Below are 21178 nucleotides of genomic sequence, written 5' to 3' on the forward strand. Positions count from 1 at the left end.
TAAGGAGGAAAGAAAATCGATTATCGTCCTAGTACTTAGTGTTTCATTTAATTTTCATTATGGCGTGTACACGTACACATCTGAATATACGATATATAATATGGTATATCTAGATACGTCAATGCCAAAGAGAAAATCGTGGCGATGGGTTTTCCTTGGGCAAATAAAGAAAAAAAGAAAGGAGAAAAGAGAGAGAGAGAAAGAGAGGAAAAAAAGAAGATACATATAAACCTTGAATGGCATTGTATGAGAGTCATGTAGGTTGGGTGATGACCACAGTATTTCGACGGCGTCGTTGATTCTCAATGCATACTGTTTGCCAAGCCCAGAAGCTGGTCCCAACGAGAACGATAGCAAAGCACTACCCAACATCGGCAGCAACAGTAGAAGCTTGCTGGTTAGGTGGAGCCAACCAGTAGAAGGTATCTTCTCGTGTCTGGCACATATTGCATCGTTCCCAAACTCCGGACTTTCCGGCCATACAAATGCAAACACGAAACGCGTAACCCGAACGTGCTGGAGTACTTCATGGATAGTACGTTCGCGTTTCTCATCGGTGAGAGCATCGTTACTAGCTAGGAAAGAGAGAAAGAGAGAGAGAGAATGCGAGACTACTGGCATCGCTACTACCATCGTACGAAGACCACTCAGAAATTCCATAAATTTTTAAATCGTCCGCGTAAAGGCAGACTTTTTAAAAAAAAGGAGAGAGATAAAGAGAGGGAGAGAGAGAGAGAGAGAGAGAGGAAATGCTAGTGAAACGAAAGGTACGGAAAGTAGGGACGATGAAAAGGAGTTAGAAAGGAGGACGGAAAGCAACTGAAAGAACGATCCTTTGAGCGCTTTCAGCTATACCAAGGGGTATAGTAATCCAGGCTTAAGCGTACTAGGAGGAAGAACGTACTTACTAGTGGACAGAAAGTCTCTCGCATACGTTAAGTACAATTTCCTCTTTATAATATAATCAATGGAATGAATCGATGGGTTCGTTGAACTACTACGCTATGAAATTCCCTTTCGATGAAGCAAAAGAGAGAGAGAGAGAGAGAGAGAGAGAAAGATTTCCAGGCATCGAGACAAGCTGGAATGAAAAAAAAATAAAAGAAAAGAGAAGGAAAAAAAGAAAGAAAATAGTAAAAAAAAAAAAAAGAAAAAGGGAAAAAGAAAGAGATATGAAAAAGTATGTAAAGCGCTTCATCATCTCTCGTTTGAAGCGATAAAGGAAAAAGAAAAAAGAAGAAAAAAAGAGAAGAAAGAAAGAAAGAGAGAGAGAGAGAGAGAGAGAGAAAGAAAGAGAGAAGGGTGAGACTCAGGGGTGCAACGAAGCGGACGAACGAAGGCAAGGAAAAAAAGGAAGAAAAAAAAAAGAAGAAAAAAGGAGCAAGAAAAACCCGACGACTTCGATTTTGTCACTCTCAGTCACTCGAGGACTGAGACATTCCCTCAAGTTATTCTCTTCGGGGCGAATCGAGGCTGGGTAACTCGGAAATATCAGTTTCCGCTTGAACGCGTGCAACGGCTGTAAGTTTCCCTCGAAGGGCGCTCTGGGTCTTCTCTCTCTCTCTCTCTCTCTCTCTCTCTCTCTCTCTCTCTCTCTGTCTCGTTTCTTTTTTCCTTTCCACGCGAAAGAGAAAGAAGGAAAGAGAGAAAGATATTTTCAATGTGGTGAAAAATTCGCGTAGCTCGCGATTCCCTTGGGTCGTAGGGGTCGCGCGTACGTCGTTTCATGTTTTCTGGTTCGCGTGACATTTCCACTCAACGTCAGATTTTCCATTCGTGTGCTTTTTCTTTTTCTGTCTTTCTCTCTCTCTCTCTCTATCTATTTATCTCTTTTCATCTTCATCCCTATTTCTCTCTCGATCTCTTTCAACGAGACTTTCAGCCGGTGCATAGATATGCGCGCGAGAACTTAGATTTACCGATGCGTTCGTACGAACGAATAAAAGAGACGAACGATGAAAAAATCAAAAAGAAAGGAATAAGGCAACTACGTTAAGCTCGACTTAATCGTCGGCAAATCAGACAAGGTGCAATTCAGTTTTATTATCGGTTGTCGCGCAAAGGTGAAACGACTTTGCCATCGGGTCAGGAAAGGCCGCAAAGCGCTGCACTTGCTATCTTTATTATTACGTCGAGGTCTTTACCCTGTTAACCGGCACTACTGTATATCTATGAAAGAGAGAAAGAGTAAAAACGAGAAAGAGAGAGAGAGAGAGAGAGAGAGAGAGAGACTTTTCTCCGTTATTTCTCGTGTTTCGATCTTTTTCATCGAGTAAACTTCTTCTTCGTTTATATCGTCGAATTTAAAAATATCTTGATTATCGAAGTAGAAAAAAAAGAAAGAGAGAGAGAGAGAGAGAGAGAGAGAGAGAGAGATGGATAGAGAAAGAAAAAAAAGCGATAATGTAACAGAACGTTCGTGTCGCATAACGCCTTTATTTTCCATGCTAAAGTCTGTCCCATAAAGATAAGAATACAGGTACGTTATTTACTTTATTGCGTTGTAAAACCGAGCATTTAAATACGATTTGTGTTGGAATGTAGACCGTGGACCGATATATTCGCGCGCTCGTATCACTGTCAATTTGAAGGAAACTTCAAAAATATTCTCTTTTACCCATCTTGTCCCTCCTTCATATTGCAAAAAAAAAATGTGTGTATATATATATATATATATATATATATATATATATATATATATATATCTTTCTTTCTCTCTTTTCTCAGCGCGTATATTTTATTCGATACCTTTTGTTATCGCTGAGATTTTGATTTCAAACCGTATTATACATATAGAAACGTTAAAAGGTAAAGGGTATGAAAGAAAATAGGTAGAGACGATTCGTGCTGACACGCGCGATTTCAAATTAGGTTTCGTTCATACGTTTTATTGTAGTAGCTAGCTAGGTAGGTAGGTAGGTAGGTAGGTACGTGTTTCCACGGATCGACCAATACTCGTAATATCCGGTCGCGGAAAAAGGTCAGCTCTCACAGTCCATGTCCCTCTAGCGCAATTCAGCCCCTTTGGCACCACGTACGCGATAGGACGCGAGTTTATTTGAAACTTCGTTTATCGCGAACGCGAGGAAATAGCACGTGTGTGACACGTACCTATATCGTTGTATTCGGTTAAACGCAATGGCGGCTCGGTCCTTCTTCCTTTTTTATTTATTCCCTTTTCCTGTTTTTTTTTTCTCTTTCTTCTTTCAAATTGATCGAATTGTTGGAATATACTTCGCGTCGATTTTATTATCACCCAAGAAAGGAAGAACGGGATCGAAGGGATACGATCCGTCTCGTTTGAAATTATTGTCGATAATACGAGCTCAACGTTTTTACAAGTATCATTGGTAAACGTGTCTCGGAAAATCGAAATTAAAGATATTTCCAATTTATAGATATCGTCTTGTACGTTAGGTAAATTAACACGAGCCAGGAACGCGTTATTTAAACGATGTTCGTTCCATGTAAGTAGTTATAAAATAACAGGAGATATCTAACGTGGCTTAGAACGAGAAATCGATGGGGGAAGAAATCGAATTCGATTCTATTCGTTCCGATAAGATCGAAGCGCGGAATAGTCTTTGGCAAACTCGAATTAACAGTACGCTGGGCTCAGAGAGAAATTGATTCGATTCGCGTCTCTCTCTCTCTCTCTCTCTTTTTCTCTTCCTCTCTCTTTGTCTCTTCTTCGGAAGAGAGGCCGAACGAAGAGAGTCACGGCCTTCGTGCTTCGAAGCTCCCCTTCGACTCGAGCTTTTAATGGTCAAGCACTGGTGCTGGCTTACGCAATTAAACCGGGCACCGGTAACGAGTTTCAACCCCCCGCGTGTACCTTCGGTTAAGTGAATTAAATCCACTCGGCACGCTGGGGCTATTCGGCCACCCCAATACCCACCTCCGCACCTACCTACAACTTCTGCGACCTTTTCCTCCTCCTCTACCTCCTTCTCCTCCATCTCCTTCTCTTTCTCCTCTACCACTTCCTCCCTCTCCTCCTTCACTCCCCTCCTTTTCCTTCTCTTCCTATTCCTCTTGCAGTCGAGACTGTAAGTGGTCAACGGAAGATACGATTACGACGACGACGTAACTGTGGAGGACCGATCGGGTTCGACCATTTAGTTCCGCCAAGCAAATCGTCCTGAATAAAGTCATTCCAGTTTAAATGGAAGAGATAAATTCGCGTTCGAGCGTTCGAACCGAATGTAAGAATTTTAAAGAGAAAAATATGATTAATCGAACATCGAAACAATCGTTTTCCTGCAATTCCCGAATTATTTCTCTACGTATTTCTTCGTTTAGATCTATCATTAGATTTTGCTACGATAGTATCGTTTCTTAAAAAAAAAAAAAAAAAAAGAAAGAAAGATAATGAAAAGAAAAAAATTAAGAAGAATCAATTTGGATATATTCAAATCTGTTTAATTTATCCTCGATTCGACATCGTCGTTCATTCTTCGTTCACAAATATTATAAATTTCATCGTGTAATATTTAATAAGAAACTTTTATTTTCTATATTATCGAACAAGCTTAGATAATTATTCCTCTTTATCGCGTGACTCGAGCTAAGTGAATTTAATAAATTTTCATAGGCGACAGCTAGGATAAACGTTCGCAAGAAAATACAATTACGATATAACAACGAACGTACATTATAAATAACTTTTTATCGAGTTTATCTGAAATTGTGCATCAAAGAGAAATGTCCCGTCTAATAACTCTTAAGTCTTATTTAAAACTTTAATACAGATGTTACGCCGTTAAAACGGGAAAGAAAAGAAAGAGAACGAAGAAAAAAAAATTATGAAGAGAGAAAAAAATCGATATTACTGATAAGTATTAATAGGAGTAAAATGATGCGGTTCGTTCAAGATACTAAGATGAAAGTAGCTCCTTTCAATTTTCATTTCCTCTTTCGTCGACAGATGCAGTTATACCGATTCCGAGGGTCAGGACGTTTCGCGATTACGTTTGCGAACGACGAATCGTCCGAGCTCGTACGATTCTACCTCTGCTTGAACGATCAGAGACTCGAGAGAGAGACAGAGAGAGAGAGAAAGAGAAAGAAAGAGAGAAAGAGAGAGAAAGAGAGATAGACATGTCTGATTGCCCCTGCCAGAATAGGGATTTAAACAGTTCGAATGCACTTCCTGTTCGTTCCTTCCTTCGTTCGTTCGTTCGTTCGTTCGTTCGTTCGTTCGTTCGTTCGTACATTTGTTCGTTCGTTCGTTCGTTTCGTTCGTTCGTTTCGTTCGTTCGTTTCGTTTCGTTTCGTTCGTTCGTTCGTTCGTTTCGTTCGTTCGTTCGTTCGTTCGTTCGTTTGCAAAACGAAGTTGCGAGGCATCGCTGGTAACGATCGGAATTGGAAGAATAAAAGCTTTATCGTTAATTCGACTTCCTAAAACTAAACGCGGAAACGAAAGAATCCTTTTTAAGCCCGTTAACGGCTTGATCGGCAAAACCACTTATGGTACTTTCCACGATGGAACAACGATAAATACTTTTTAATTGTTCCATCTTTAAAATATAAGCTAGAATCAACTTTATCCATCTATTTTCTAAATATAATTTTAATTTAACCAAGATAAATAAATTCTAATTTAATCTGGAAGTCTCACGGAAAGTATAAGGAAGAGAAGTAAAAGAAGAAGAAGAAAAAAAGAAACGAAAGAAATGGAAAAAAAAGATTTTGCGAATCGATTTTTCACTACCGTGATTTTACGAGAAATAAAAACAAATTCAGGCGAGAGGGAAAAAAAAAGAAGAGAGGGGAAAAAGGAGAGAAAAATGGAAAGGGGAAAAGCGAACGAAAAAAAATTTCGAAAGAGTTAAGTGGTAAATTAAATTTTGAACGCTCTTTTTCATATAGGATTACTTTTTCTCTTCCCCTCTCTCTCTCTCTCTCTCATTGAGAACACGTTCGAGAATAATATAATAAAATAAAAATCGAAAAATTCCGATATCAAGTAGAGTTCTCACTTAATCTTGCTATCATGAAAGGTAGATGGACTCTCGTCACATGAATAATTGAAAACGGTTACGCGGTTTTGCTACGCGGACCTTCTTACGAAGGACCGTGAAATTTCCATAATGCTTTTAAATGGAGACGTACCCGTAACCGAGTGTAAATCCGAAGAATCGGAAACTTGGTTTCCTCGTGTGTTCTCTGGCGAGCAAAAAAAAAAGAAAAAAAAAGAAAAAGAAAAAGAAAAGAGAAAGCAGTAAAAGATACTTTGCGTTTTGGAAATGTTGGAAAATGAAAGCGATATTATTCAAACACCGTGACAGCCTTATCTTCCGTTTCTGTACGTTGCTTTAAACAAACACACGGACCCGCATACACATATACATATTTACCAATGTATGTAAGTATACAGTAAGGGATACTACCAGGTCCCAAAGCAAATGCATTTGCATTTTGCGAAACAGAAGAGACAGAAACGGAAACGTAAGCTTGCCCGTTGTAACATCCATTATTATTCATGAATTTGATTACTTTTGTTAAAGGATACCGAAAGAGAAAGAAAGAAAGAAAGAAAGAAAGAAAGAAAGAAAGAAAGATAAACATAGAGAAAGAGAAAGAGAAAGAGAAAGAGAAAGAAAGACGACGGTGAAGTCGAAAGACGATTTTATATTTATCCGAACGAATTAAGAAACAAATTCGTCTTGCGTATCGAAAATCAATAATATTTCGTTAATATCAAGGAGATATAAGATATAGAAAAGAAACAGAGAAAAGAAGTAAATGTATCGTAGATCGTAATGGAAAAGGTATAAAATGATAAAATAGAGGAATAGGGATGAAAGGAGAACGGGATACGGTACGGGACGGGACGGGACATCGTGTGTGGAGTGGGGGTTGTAAGGCGAGGCGAAGGTAAAGCCACCTGCCCGGAGCATATAATGGCACGCTTCGTGGTCGCGATCCGGTCGGAAGATTATGCCACGAAGGGTGCACGATAATAATCTGGATATTGCTCCTGCGTACGTTGCATCCGAATGGCGAGGAGAGATCTAACACAGTTGCCTTTACGCGTTCTACACACGTACACTTTGGACGTGGACGTACATGTAAACGTACACATAGAGAAACCTATACATATATACGTAAATATACACGTACGCGAATATACACAAAGAGGGAGGAATAGGCAGGATCAGATAATTGGCATTCGCCCGGGTAGGTAGGTAGGTAGGTAGGTAGGTAGGTAGGTAGGTAGATAGGTAGGTAGGTAGGTAGGTAGGTAGGTTGGTAGATAGGTATATACTCGATGCAATGGCCCGAACCTATCGACTGCGATCTCCCTTTGGAAGTGACTAGCAATGCCGGCGCACGACAAACATAAAGGGCCGCCGGTAAGGCCAAGGCACCCTTTACTACGGGTACCACCGATATCCAAGAGATTACTTTTCGATATCGTTGCGCTTCGTTAACTATTTTTCTTTGATTTTAATCCATTTTTAAAGATTTATCGAAGGTATAATATAAGTAGGTAAAAACAGTTGAAAAAAGGAGAAGGTGAGGGAGCACGAGTAAGGGAGGAGATAGGGGTGGAGGAAGAGAGAAACGTAATGAAAAAAGGAAGAATCTCTCTATGATCTAGGCGTTCGATAATATTACGTATTTCTTGGAAGAAATAAAACATAGATCGACGAAGGAATAAAGATACGTTCTTTTTTTCTTTTCTTTTTTTTTCTCTTTTTTTTTTCTTTTCTTATCGATAGACGACCCGTCTCGAGTCAGTCTATACGATAATCGATATATAAGATTTTTTTTTTTTTTTTTTTACCAAAGGCAATTAACGTTCCCGTATAATTTGTGAGAGATAGTCTGGTATAGAAAAAAAAAAAAAGTAACACAAGAAAAAAAGATTGGAAAAAACGGGAAAAAGGTTTTCCCTTCTATAGAAATATCAGTTAAGACTCCTCAAGTGTTCGTATATAGTAATGGGTAAATATGAAAATAATTTTTCTCGTTTCTTCGTTCGCTATACGCGCGCAAACAACGGGGCAAACAATTTTATCGTATTACTAGAAGAAAAAGGGGAATATTAAAGAGGAGAGTAGGCTGTAAATAGTATGTCGTGAGAGCGTAGCTAATGTCATAGTTGCGTGACTACAACGATGCTATAAATTTGGAAACCGCTGACAGACGAGGCGACGAGAAGCACGATACTGCCAGAAGCACGTTGTGATTTTGCTGCTCGAAGTTATGGAACGGACAAATTCGAGTACGTAATTTCGCTCGTGAATTTCGTTGAGCGAACATATATATATATACATGCGCATGTATATATACGTAATTATCTACATAACACAAATAGATAGATAGATAGATAGATAGATAGATAGATAGATAGATAGACGGATGATTGGATAGACACGTTCGTTACGAGCACGCACGTTCCTATTTATTTTTAATACGAAGAAATTTCCTTCCTTTCTTTTTTTCTTTTATCTTTTCTTAACGAGAACAAAAACTATTATCGTTCTATCGTATACAACACTCTTTCATAATACATAAATAATAAGTAGTAAGCAAGTAAGTAAGTAAGTAAGTAAGTAAGTAAGTAAGCACATAGAACGCTTGCAATCCAAACGCGTGACTAATCGTTAGAGAAACGTAGCTATAAGCGCCTATAAGCGGCTATAAGCGAAAGACGACTTTTTGCGGTGGAACTTGAAAACAACGAAAGGGTTCCCTCCGAGCCGTCTTTCTCGTATCGTGGCTCGTTTGTCGGAGCGACGAAGGATTCTTACGAGCCAAGTAAGAATTCTCTTTGGACACAGGTGCGAGTCGTGAATTCTCTTCTTCTTCTACTTCTTCTTCTTCTTTTTCTTCTTCTCGATTGGTTAGAGAGATCAGAGAAGGGGAAGAAAGAAAGAAGGTAAAACGTCCTCTCTCTCTCTCTCTTTCTTTCTCTCTTTCTCTCTCTCTCTTCCTCTCTCTCTTCTTTTTCTTTCGTCCTTTCTGATTAACGCGAGACGCTTTAGGCATGTGGTTTAAGGTAAGATAAGGATAAGTGGCCAGACTCTCGTATTCCTCTGCTCCTCTCGGGCATGAATTAATCGAGAAACCTTCTTCTCCCTCTTCCTCTTTCTTTTTCTTTTGCATCTTCTTCTTCTTCTTCTTCTTCTTCTTCTTCTTCTTCTTCTTCTTCTTCTTCTTCTTCTTCTTTGTAGGAGGAAGAGGAGGTTAAGAGAGCTCTAGAAAGGCGGTGTCTCTAGAAGAGGTCATTAAGTGTGTAAGAGGATTAGAAAAGTTCTACTTCGAACACAGCGCTGATCCTAATCACAATGGTAAATCTGACACTAGCGATCTCTCTCTCTCTCTCTCTCTCTCTCTCTCTCTCTCTCTCTCTCTCTCTCTCTCTCTCTCTCTCTCCGTTTATCTTCCCTAAGAAGCATCGTGCTTTGCGTTTCGCTGATTAGCATAAAATACCGATCGAAATCCAGTATTCTTTTCTTTATTTTGATTCAGAGTAAGAGAAAGAAAATAATGATGATGATAATAACGACGACAACGACGACGACAATGATAATGATAATGATGATGACGACGACGACGACGATGACGTCCACGACGATGAGAAAAGTAGCTTTCGCTTTGGTCTAAAGAACGACGAAGATGAGACTCGAGTATCGTCCACTGACCGCCATCTCGGAATTAACTTGTCGAGAGATAGAAAGAGACTCGAGGCCGTGTTATCGCGACACACGGATCGTGGCATGCGCCCACCTGCGGCAACCAACCGACGTCGGACGACCTGCATTAGCTTACGCGAGAATCCCTCTCGCCCTCCTTCTTTTTTTTTCTTCTTGTTCTTCTTTTCATAATATTTTTTTCTTATTTTTTTCTTTTTTTTTTTTTGTTCACCCCAATAATCCTTAAATCGATCCGGCGTTATTGACTTACTCCAAATCGTAAATACGACTTTGGCTACTTCTTTTTTTTTTTTTTTTTTATTATACGATAAACGATATCGCCTGTACTATCTATCGAAACAATAAATACACTACTTACTTATATCCGATGATGTTCGGGAAAATCTACCATACGAGAATTTTATATCTATCAACGCGATTATTTCTAAAGGATTCTCGTCCTCTTGTTCTTCCTATTTTTCTTCTTCTTCTGCTCCTTTTCGAAAGTAAGAGAGAATCGGCTAACGATACCAACAACTGGAATATCTCTCTTTCTCTTTATCTTTCTATTTTTCTTTATCTCTCTTTCTCTTTTCAAATACAACGTTACTCGATCTTTGTTCCTTTCGAAAGCGTTTGAAAGGCGATTTTCTTGTCGAAAGCGTATAAGAGATCTCTTACGGGATTCTTTTTTCTGTTTTTTTTTTAGCTCTATTTTCTTTTTTTTCTCTCTTTCTTTCTTTCTTTCTTTTTTTTTATTTTTCTCCGTCAAAATTTTCCTCGGAGATATTTTCCATCGGTGTCACCGTCGTAAGTCCGTGTCTACTATTCTTTGGAGTAAAGCAACATCGATCGAACCTATCGATCCTGTCAATCCGTTAGAAATATTTCGTGTATCCACCGTATCTCTACCCCGAGTGCATTGTATCTATCTCTTTCGATTTTCTTCTTCCTTCTTTTCCTTTTCATTTTCGTGTCATTCAAGAGAAGAAAACTATTATAGAGGCTAGATAGCTAAATCTTTTTCTAAGAACAAAATGATACTACTGTATCTCGTATTGTCAAGGGTACATTATTAAGTAATTAAATAGCTATTTAATAAAAATGACCTAGCGTTCTCTTCGAAGATTTTTATCGAAGCTGGAATTATGACTGGTTGGTTATTAGTAATAAATAAAACGAAGACATATATATATATATATATATATATATATATATATATATATATATATATATATATAAAGAAAAATATATAAAAAGAAAAATAGAAAAAAAAGAAAAAATGAAGAAGATTGAAAGAGTCATTATTGTTTTCATCTCTGTCTCTGTCTCTCTCTCTCTCTATCTCTCTCCCTCTCTCTCTCTCTGAAAAGCTCGAGATTCCGTTTCAACGAATCGATGAGTGCTTTTATATCGATTAAAAGAGTTCCGCTCCTTCAATTTTTCTTTTTTCTTTTTTTTTCAACCATGATAAGAGTAATAAAAGCGATGTACAGTTAGTTGCAATATCTTGCAGATGTTTCGAAAGAGAAAAAGTACGAGAGAAAGAGAAAGAGAAAGAGAAAGAGAAAGAGAATGAGAATGAGAATAAGAATGAAAGAAAAAGAAAAAAAAGAGAGAGAGAAAGAGAGAGAGAGAGAGAGAGAGAGAGAGAGAGAGAGAGAGAGAGATGCACAATCACAGGATTGGTCATCTTCGTCGTGGATTTAAACTCGATCCCAGCTTGGGATCTCTATAGCGATGGCGACATCAAAGGTACGAGTAAAACTCATTTTAAAGGAGATCCAACAGATAGGTGAAGATAGCGCGAAGCAATCAACTTACTCCATTCTGTTCCTCCCCTTCGCATTACCCCTTCCCTTTTTCTTCTTTATTAATACCACTCCTTATTGCATCGTTGCTCGTTTCTCCTTCGTAGATCATCTTCGCCGTTAAGCGATGATTTTCTCATTCTCTCTCTCTCTCTCTCTCTCTCTCTCTCTCTCTCTCTCTCTCTCTCTCTCTCTCTCTCTCTCTCTGTCTCTGTCTCTGTCTCTGTTTCTGTCTGTCTCTTTCTTTCTCTTCGTATTCCCCTTGAAAGCAAGTTTCGAGAAGAGAAACGATCCTTTCGAGCAATTTTTCCAATTGATTATCTAACGAATTTTACTCTATTTCTTCCATTCTTCCTCCCTCTCTCTCTCTCTCTCTCTCTCTCTTTATTTCTCTTACACTTTAAACAACAATCGTTTTACACCACTTTCGTTTGTATCGTTTCGCGTTTGCCTTTCCTCTCCTTCTCTTTCGCTATTTTCTTTCCTTCCTCGGGACTACTTCTTCACTGTAATCCGTTTATTTGATCTCACGGGTCGATCGTACCGAAGCAGAACAAATGGCATCTATCCATCCACTTCCACCCTCTCTCTCTCTCTCTCTCTCTCTCTCTCTCTTTCTTTCTCTTACAACGTTACTCGTTCCTTCCTCTGTTCATCCAAGCAGTTTGTCGAAGAAGTCTGAAGCGCGCCAGAGCGTGGCGCTTTTCATCCGTGCCGGGAGTCAGAGAGTAATTAAAATCCTTCAAGACGTCTACGTGCGACGCGACGTGAAAAGGACGAAGGAAAGATAGAGGGAAACTCCACGTAGGGAACAACGTCTGACAATGACGAAAAGGGATGATGATTCGAAAGGAGAACATTGCTTTGTTTCCTGAATTCCGACCTTTCTTGATTACATTACGATACAACGCGTACGACCTTCTGAAAACTATTTGAAAACATATGAAATATATGTTGGTGGTAAAAGACAAGGAAAGAAAAAGGAACAGAAGAAAAGAAAAGGAAAGAAAGAAGCAAAGAAAGAAAGAAAGTCCACGATAAAGGGATGCGAAACGACGAGAGATGGAAATGAAACGACGACTTTGGCGGCACCGATGCTCTCGTAATTTTCTCTTATTTTTGTTTTGCTCCGACCAACACCACTGGGAAAGAAGAAATAATATCGCATCTCGAGTTCACAGCAGCTAACCAACCAACCAACCAACCAGCCAGCCAGCCAGCCAGCCAGCCAGACAATCAGACAGTGAGACAGTCAGACAGCCAGCCAGTCACCCACCCAGCTAGCCAGCCAGCCAGCCAGCCAGCCAGCCAGCCAACCAGTCAGTCAGCCAACCAGCTAGCAAACCAACCAGCCACTGTTCGCACGAAATTCGTTCCGGCTTCCGCCGTCCTGGCGATAATTGCGTTACGCTCGATTACACCACAATTGTTCTATGAATATCGAGCAAAGAAGATAAGATTCTGGTATTACCGCATTGATAATCTTTCCTTTTCTTTTGCTTGTTTTTTCTTTTCTTTGTATTTTTGTATTTTTATAAATGTTTTTCTTTTTCTTAGTCAAACTTTACGCGTAGACGTATACGTATAACTACATACGTATGCAATATGCAAATATAATATAAGATAAATTAGAGATTTTCCAGGTTTATTATACTTTCTCTACACTCGCAGCATATTCTTTTATAATCAATCATCATCCTTCAACGCATTGTCAAAGCCATCCGTTTTATCTTGGCAAATCCAAATCCTCTTTTTATATGAGGACGAACCGCGTTCGTTCCACCGGTTAACCTTTAAGCTCTAAAACGCGATACGCGTTTAACGTTCGACGTACTAGTTGTTCAAACGCTCTTTACGCTGCGGATTATTTTCCATTGGAATGCTCGTCCTTTCACGCTTGACATTTCGTAATCCGAACGTTCTACGATCCTGGAGCGCATTCATACGATTAAATTCGTTAGAAAGAGAAAAAAGATTTCCCTCGGTTGTCCATTACAAAACTGTCGTTGCTTAGAGTTGCTTAAAAAAAAAAAAGAAGGAAGAAAAGAAAAAAAATCTTGTACTTTTATAATCGAAAAAAAACTCAAAGAAATTTCGAGTCTCCGATTTAGATTGAGTCGACTCATTCGCAAAAATATTTTTTAAATCCTTCACCAAAATAAATTTTATTTCGTTCGGGATAACATTTCCTTCCCACCCTTCTCCTATTTCTTTAAAAATGTTTTCTTTATCGAAAAATAATGTATTTGGTTATTTAGTAAGCTAAGTAATATACATTTATCAGGATTAATAGTTCCCATCGTACTTTTAAGTATGAAAGAACCTTTAATCACGTAGCTATCTCAGTCGATCTTGAAAGGATTAATCTACGAACCTTTTCCTATCTTCTTTCTTACTCGGTCTTATAAAGACAAAGGCGCACATCTTTAACTCCTCCTCTTCTTCTTCTTCTTCTTCTTCTTTTTCCTCTTTTTTATCTTGACACTAAACAGTCTCTACTTAACTACACGTGTACGTACCTGAAACATGAAAATGTTTGAAAAGTTAATGAGTGAAAGTATGTACATACATACATACATACATACATACATACATATGTATGTACATATATATATTTTTTTTCATTGAAAGGAAATAATTTATACAAATCATTAATGTATCAACGTTTAAATGACAAATGTTATTGTATAAATGGTCGACCTCGAGTTTCCGCAATTGTACTATTTCAAAGAGTCGTGTCGAAGATAGAGAAAGATAAAGATAGATAGATAGAGAGAGAGAGAGAGAGAGAGAGAGAGAGAGAGAAAGAGAGATAGGATGAAACATTAATTCCATTTACTCTATTCAAATACATTCCGTGGATATGAATAATGGAAACGTTTACAAATGGCGATACCGGCGGCCTCCGCTTTAAATGTTCCGCGGCCGCGTTAATAATCTCGACGAAGAGTTTCGCGGTCGCACATGCTGCGGAATTGCACTTTTACTCGTACAATTCATTTTGTTAGCACGTTGCGTCGACGACTAACGACTGCACTCTTTTTTCTCCGCTCTCTCTCTCTCTCTTTTTTCATTTCTTCCTATTTGTATTTTCTTTATTTTTCTTTACTTGTTTTTCTTTCTAATCATCGATAAATCGATCGCAACGATTCGTTCATCATTATCTCACGTTGGTATTCACCTTTTATTTTTTTTTTTCTTTTCTTCATTATTCACAACTTTCGATTTCTTCCAATACAATTCGTTCTTTTTTTCTCCATTTTCTATTCTAATTAGAAAGATGAATACTATCTCTCATTTTGACACTGTTGTTAGAGGTAAAGAATAATCTCGTAAAGGGAAGATCGTCGTAAAAAAGAAAAGAGAAGAAAAGAAAAGTAAAAGAAAAACAAAGATGACAGAAAAAGAAATAAATAAAAAAAAAACAAAAAAAAAGCAGGAAATGAATCGTAATTAAACCGTAATTAACCGCGTTAATTACCTCCTACCGTTTTATTAATAATTATAACAGTCCTCTTTTTTATATCTCGTCCGTGTAATCCATATGGGTGAGTTTCATATGCACCATTTATATAACTATTTACATACGTACGTATAAGAAGGAAATGTTTAAAGGATTTACGTTCCGATGCGAGTCTCTCTAGTTTTTCTAATAAAAAATTGAAAGGAGAGAAACCTCCCCCCTCAGGAAAAAAGGGAATAAAGAAAAAAGAAAAAGAAGTCGAAAAAGGAAGAAAGAAAGCTGGCGGTAAGGAGATAGAGAGGGTAAGAGGGAGGATGAGTGATAATGAGAAGAGTAAAAGTTCGATGTAAATTATTCCCAGTAATTTATAAACGTGCCAGCATGGATATGGAACATCTTACTGTTGGTATGGCCCACGCCTTATGAAAAACAAACATTATTTACAACATCAAGGGAATACTCCCACGATTATAACGAGTCGTGTAGGTGGCACGACGCGCTCTTCGCTTCGCGCTAGCCTCGACACGCGATATTTCTAAATGTCATCGCATTATACGACTTTACTGTATCGTAAATTACGGAAACTAACGGATAACGCGGCCGTACGGGCGCGCGTGGCCGTATTTCTTCGTGGAGTCTCTACGTTCGATAAGAAAGGGGAGGGGGGAGGGAGAGGAGGAGGGGAAGGAGAAAAAAATAAAGAAGAAAAAAAAACTAAGAAAAAAAAAGAAAAGATAAGAAAAAGAAAGAAAGAAACAACGAAGCGGGAAGAGGGAAGAACGGAACGAAATAAGAAAAAGAAAAAGAAAAAGACGGAAAGAACTTATCGAAAAGGGAAGCAAGTTGTAATCGGAAGAAGTCGTATTGTCTTACACGTTCGAACATAATGGTCGAAGAGTAATAACGGTTTCTCGTGTGGTTTCAAAAGAAAGAAAGAAGGAGAAAAAGAGAGAGAGAGAGAGAGAGAAGAGAGTTGGGACAGAGTGGGACAAAGAAATCGATCGAAACTCGGTTCCACCATCCATCTCGTCGTTCTGTCCCAACGCACCTACATTCAGACGCCGGGCCGGTCTTAAAGTGCCACAGGGACAGGCATAAATTCTATTTACTTTATTTGAATACCGTGAGTATGAATAATGGATGCACGAAAGAGCAAGCGAACGAAAGAGAGAGAGAGAGAGAGAGAGAGAAATGGAGAGAGAAAGAGATGAAGAGAAGGATGGAGGGGAGGAGAGAGAGAGAGAGAGAGAGAGAGAGAGAGAGAGAGAGAGAGAGAGAACGTCTAAGAGTGGCGATACGAACGGTCACTTTGAATGTTCCGCGGTCACATTTGTAATCTCAGTTCGAACAGAGACAGACACAGATAGAGATAAAGAGAGAAAGAGAGAGAGAGAGAGAGAGAGAGAGAAGACGAGATGCCGCATAACCGTTTCGAGAAAGCTTCGTGCGGTTTCTGCGTAGTCTGGATTTAGATGATCCTCTTTTCCCCCAACCTCCGCCATTTTTGCTCTTTTCGATCTCTCCCCGAAATCCGTTCGGTTCAACCAAAGAAAATCTACTCCGTCCAAAGCGTTGGTACAAGAATAGAACATAGTTTGGACTGTTGTTAACGGAGTTATTCCATCTTTACTCGTGCCAGTACAAATATATGTACGTAAAGACATACATACATACAGACATACATACATAGATAGATAGATAGATAGATAGATAGATAGATATGTACATATGTAAGCAGAATTATTGCATCTTCGAGAAGCACCATTGCAATCCAATCGATAATGTATCGTCAACGTCATTGATCCACCCTGATCTATCTCTATCTCTATCTCTCAAACTATCTCTACCTCTATTTCTATCTCTATCTCTATCTCTCTCTCTCTCTATCTCTCTCTCTCTCTCTCTCTCTGTTCCTTTCGAGCGCATGCTTGCGATGCGCGTTAAGCAATATGCATAAATATCCATTCGATTATAGTTGACTAGACGGCATACGCTACCGTTACTACCACTGGCTATAATCCCAAGCGAAGTTTCCTCGATAAATCATCGTTTTATCGGCTGGCTTAGCGATTCCCCGCTCTTTATACGTTTTTCTAGGTAACTCCGAGACGTTACGAATAATTCGAGCGTGAACCTTACGAATAATAATCCAATTCCTAAGGTTCGGACAATAGACGATAGCTAAGTAAATTCATTGCTGGCATTCTCTCATCGATTTCTCCAATCCAATCGTCGTATTCATTCCGTTCCTCGGTTTAACGAGGAATTATAATTCGTTCCAAATGGAATTCGATTTGAATCTATCCCGTACCGTAGATGCATATATATATATATATATATATATACATATATATATGTATATATATATATATGTATGTATGTATATATATGTACAAATTTCTCTACGTAAAACAGATTCTCTGATGGATCTGAAGAAAAATGAAGGATAGAAGAAATTGTCTAGAAATAAGGAAGAAAAAAGGATGGTCTCGTGGATCGAAGGAATATCGATCCTCGATCTTTTATTCGGAAGAAGGAGGAACGGAGGAAGGGGGAAAAAAATAAGAAGTTAGCGTTAACATCGGAGGAACAGATCGAAGGACAAAAAAAAGAAGAAGAAAAACAAGGATAATAGATGTTGACGTTTAAGAAATAGATAGATAGATGGATAGATAGATAATAGTCGAGTTACTATCGATCGAAACTCATGTGCACTCTTTATCCACCTATCCTTCATTCTTCTCGTCCTTCGTTCTGTCATCTAGCTAGCTACTAGCTAGCTACTAGCTAGCTACCCGCATGAGTTGCGCAAAAGAAGAAGAGCCAGAGAGAATCCAGGCTGAGAAAAGTCTGGTGGAGTAGCGCCAAGTGGAATAGAATATCTAGAGAGACCCAAGTCGAGCCAAGCCAGCCGTCAGAAACAAAAGTCGTTCCTCGTGACAAGAAAGACTGAGAAAGAGAGAGAAAAAGAGGGAGAGAGAGAGAGAGAAAGACACGTATAGAGATAGAGAGAGATAGATAAAAAGACACAGAGAAAAAGAGAAAGAGAGACAAAGATAGTGAAATAAAATGGTGAGTTTGCATGGAAGTAATATCCGGCTACTCGTACTTTCGAGAAACGAGCGTCCATGAGCGTTTGCGCAGGCGCGTACAGAATAGCACACAGAGAGACGATATACATACATACACATCGAAAGAGCATCAAGGGTTGAACACCGACATATATCGCCCGTATTTACATACTACATACTCTGGGATCAGAGTTGCATAGGGGATGTACGTATTACAGAACGTTTTTCAAAGCTTCTACGTGTCAGTGAATCCAAAAGCCGAGCTTGTGTCAACGGCATTCTCTTTTAAAAAGAACTTTTCTTCTCGTCTCAATTCTCTTCGATCGTTTCCCCTCTGTCCGTTTTTTGTTTCCTCTTTATCCCTTTTTTTTCTTGTTTTTTTTTGTTTTGTTTTGTTTTGTTTTTCCGTTCTCACCCCCTATCCTTACCCCCGCTCTCACATCTCCCCTCTTCTTTCTCCCGTTATCGATAATAACGAAGTAAAAAATTAATTCGTAATCTATATCTTTTTATTTATCGACGGTTTACTCGTAAAACTTAATCAATAGGTACGATACCATCTTAATATCTAACGAGATAAAGAACTTTGGAATATAGTTTACTAATTATTCGAAGAGCTTTTACCCTCTTGTAAGAGAGATAGGTAGAGGATTGGTTAGGTTCTAGGGTTGAGAAAAGTAGAGGTAAGTTCTATGTATAAGTAAGTTTGGTCGTTTACTCGAGGACGATGTTAAGTAATCGTTAAGATGTGCGTACCTTAACGCGGTAGTAGGAAATACACTGAGAAAGTAAGTTGAGAAAATAAACGAAGCTGCTACTTCCGTCGACGCTGCTTTTACATACATAGATACGTACATACATACATACATATATATATATATATACATAAATACATACATAGATGGATAGATAGATAGCTCTGATCTCTCGCATGTATTTCCTTTTTACTAATTAAGTAGACTTACGTATACATTAACGTAATAATCTATGCTTGTCTTTCAAAGATATTTTCCTCGTACACTGATTTTCATGCGCATTAAATATTATTTAAATTATTCCAAGGTGAATAATAACGATAATGATAATGATAATAATAATAATAACGATGATGACGACGATGACGATGATATTGATAAAAATAAGCGATTGTATGTCAAGGTTCGAGAAAATTGATGAGAGATCGTAAGTCCATTTTCGGAAACGTATTAATGGCTATAGACGTGTACGAAAAAGGACATACGTCAAAGAAAAGAGGAGAGAAGGACGCAACCATATTCGATTTCGTGAAAAAGAATTGGCATTGGACGAGCAGCAAAAAAGTATCTTCTCGACGGTGGACGTCCTTCTCTCGACACCCAATATATCTCTTCATGGAGTCGCGTGGGTGGCTGGGTCAGAAGGTACAGTTATTCGTGAGCTCGAAAGAGATTTATAGATATATACGTCGGATCGATCGGCAAATCTGCGGAATATGCATATAGAAAAGTATGTGTGCATATATATATATATATGTGTGTGCGTGTGAGTGTGTGCGTATTCGTTTAGATAGATACATAGATGCGTATATATATATGTATATATATATATTTTTGTATATGTATATACGTATACACGATTCTTTGACGAGAAGCTTTGACTTTTATTAGAAAGTATACTTTGTGAAAAATGCGTGAGTATCTTTCTGTCTCTTTTTAGTATCACGATAAGTAGGTACGTGATATGAAGAAGAAGAAGAAGAAGAAAAAGAGAGAGAGAGAAGATATAAAAATCTCTCATGTTTACGAGTCTCGGTAAGGGAGAGGAAAGTAAATGGAGCGTGTGCATTATTTTGAAAATGTGATGCACCGGATACCCGAATCACAGGTTTAAAACTTTACGAAAAGAGATATTATATGGAGTTTCGTTGGAAATTTTCACGAGGTGTAGCAGTAGACGATGTGGTACTCGACGACGTGAAAAGATTCAAAGGGTATCTACATATCTACCTACTACTTCTCTCTCTCTCTCTCTCTCTCTCTCTCTCTCTCTACATATATATATATATATATATATATATATATATATATATACATATATATATATATATATATATATACATATATATATATATGTACGTATGTATGTATATCGTAAAAATTGCTTACGTACAACATGAAACACGGAACGAGAGTTTAGTAGAAGTCAAATTCGTTTGATTCAATGTTGTGTTACGTTTGGAATCATATAGTTGGAAGAACACGTGCATCCATTATTGTGTGTATGTGAGAGAGAGAGAGATTGATAAAAAATTAATAGGGAGAATCACGAATTCACGAGGAAACGCGTGTTTACGATCGGTTCTATTGGCGTAACTATGGTAACAATGAGTGTTGGGTGGGCAAGAGGTGGAAGGGTGAAAAGGTTAGTTGGGGAAGGAGAAAGAGGAGGAAACAAATACACACATCGTCGATTCGATGAGTGGTACCAGACGCGTTCAACATTATGGAAAACGAACGATGGCCACCACGTTTACACTGTAAACTCGCACTTTTAACGATTACGTAAGCCGTCGGCCCGGTGCTACCGTGAGACACGCTAAACACGCTAAACGTTTTGATATATCCACGGTGCGTTAAAGCAAACAAAAGTGGCATGGCACGGGTCCGACGTAACGTTTCTACGGCCATAACAATCCGTCCAAATTTCTGGTCTATAAAGCATTCATTCGATCATAAACAACGAGATTTACAGAACGGCTACCACCATTGGCCATCAGCGTCCCTCGGATAGAATTTATTGTTGTCGAACGAACGAAAAAGTGCGTGTCAAAATCCGCGAAAACACGGATAAAGCACGGATAAAAAGAGCCAAACGAGATTTCGGACGAGCTTCGGAGTAACCCTCTAAATTTATGTTATATAAATCTGTCGCTCTGGTGCGCGTTTCATCTTGGCAAGTTTTTTATTTCTTCTTTTTTTTTTCTTTTTTATTTCTTTCTTTCACTTTTCTCTCCATGTTTCTATCTATCTCTCTTTCTTTTTCTACTATATACGTACATATACGTATGTATATAGGAAAAAAAAAACAAAAAAAAAAGAAAAATATCCAAGATGTGGACAAATATTACGAAGATTCCATACTATTCCATATCAATCTGTTATGCATGGATTCTTCTCAAATCATCCTTCCAAAACAGAGACTCTCGCT

At 38.4% G+C, this 21178-nt stretch overlaps 2 protein-coding genes across 11 annotated transcripts in view; one reads left to right on the forward strand and one right to left on the reverse strand.

The window, feature by feature from the left end:
* LOC127065470 (CCR4-NOT transcription complex subunit 6-like) overlaps window positions 1–21178 on the reverse strand; it is a 519140-nt gene that overhangs the window by 88978 nt on the left and 408984 nt on the right. The window contains exon 1 of one of the 10 annotated variants that reach the window (XM_050997857.1): window positions 13833–13975. The exons of the other annotated variants lie outside the window; for them this stretch is intronic. The gene's annotated coding sequence lies outside the window, so the exon portion shown is untranslated. Of the gene's footprint in view, window positions 1–13832; window positions 13976–21178 lie in introns of those variants that run through there. 10 annotated transcript variants of the gene reach the window in all.
* LOC127065493 (uncharacterized) overlaps window positions 1–21178 on the forward strand; it is an 80100-nt gene that overhangs the window by 45013 nt on the left and 13909 nt on the right. The gene's annotated exons all lie outside the window — the stretch shown is intronic.

The sequence above is a fragment of the Vespula vulgaris genome, chromosome 8 (genome assembly GCF_905475345.1).
Source record: "Vespula vulgaris chromosome 8, iyVesVulg1.1, whole genome shotgun sequence".
Lineage (NCBI taxonomy): Eukaryota > Metazoa > Arthropoda > Insecta > Hymenoptera > Vespidae > Vespula > Vespula vulgaris.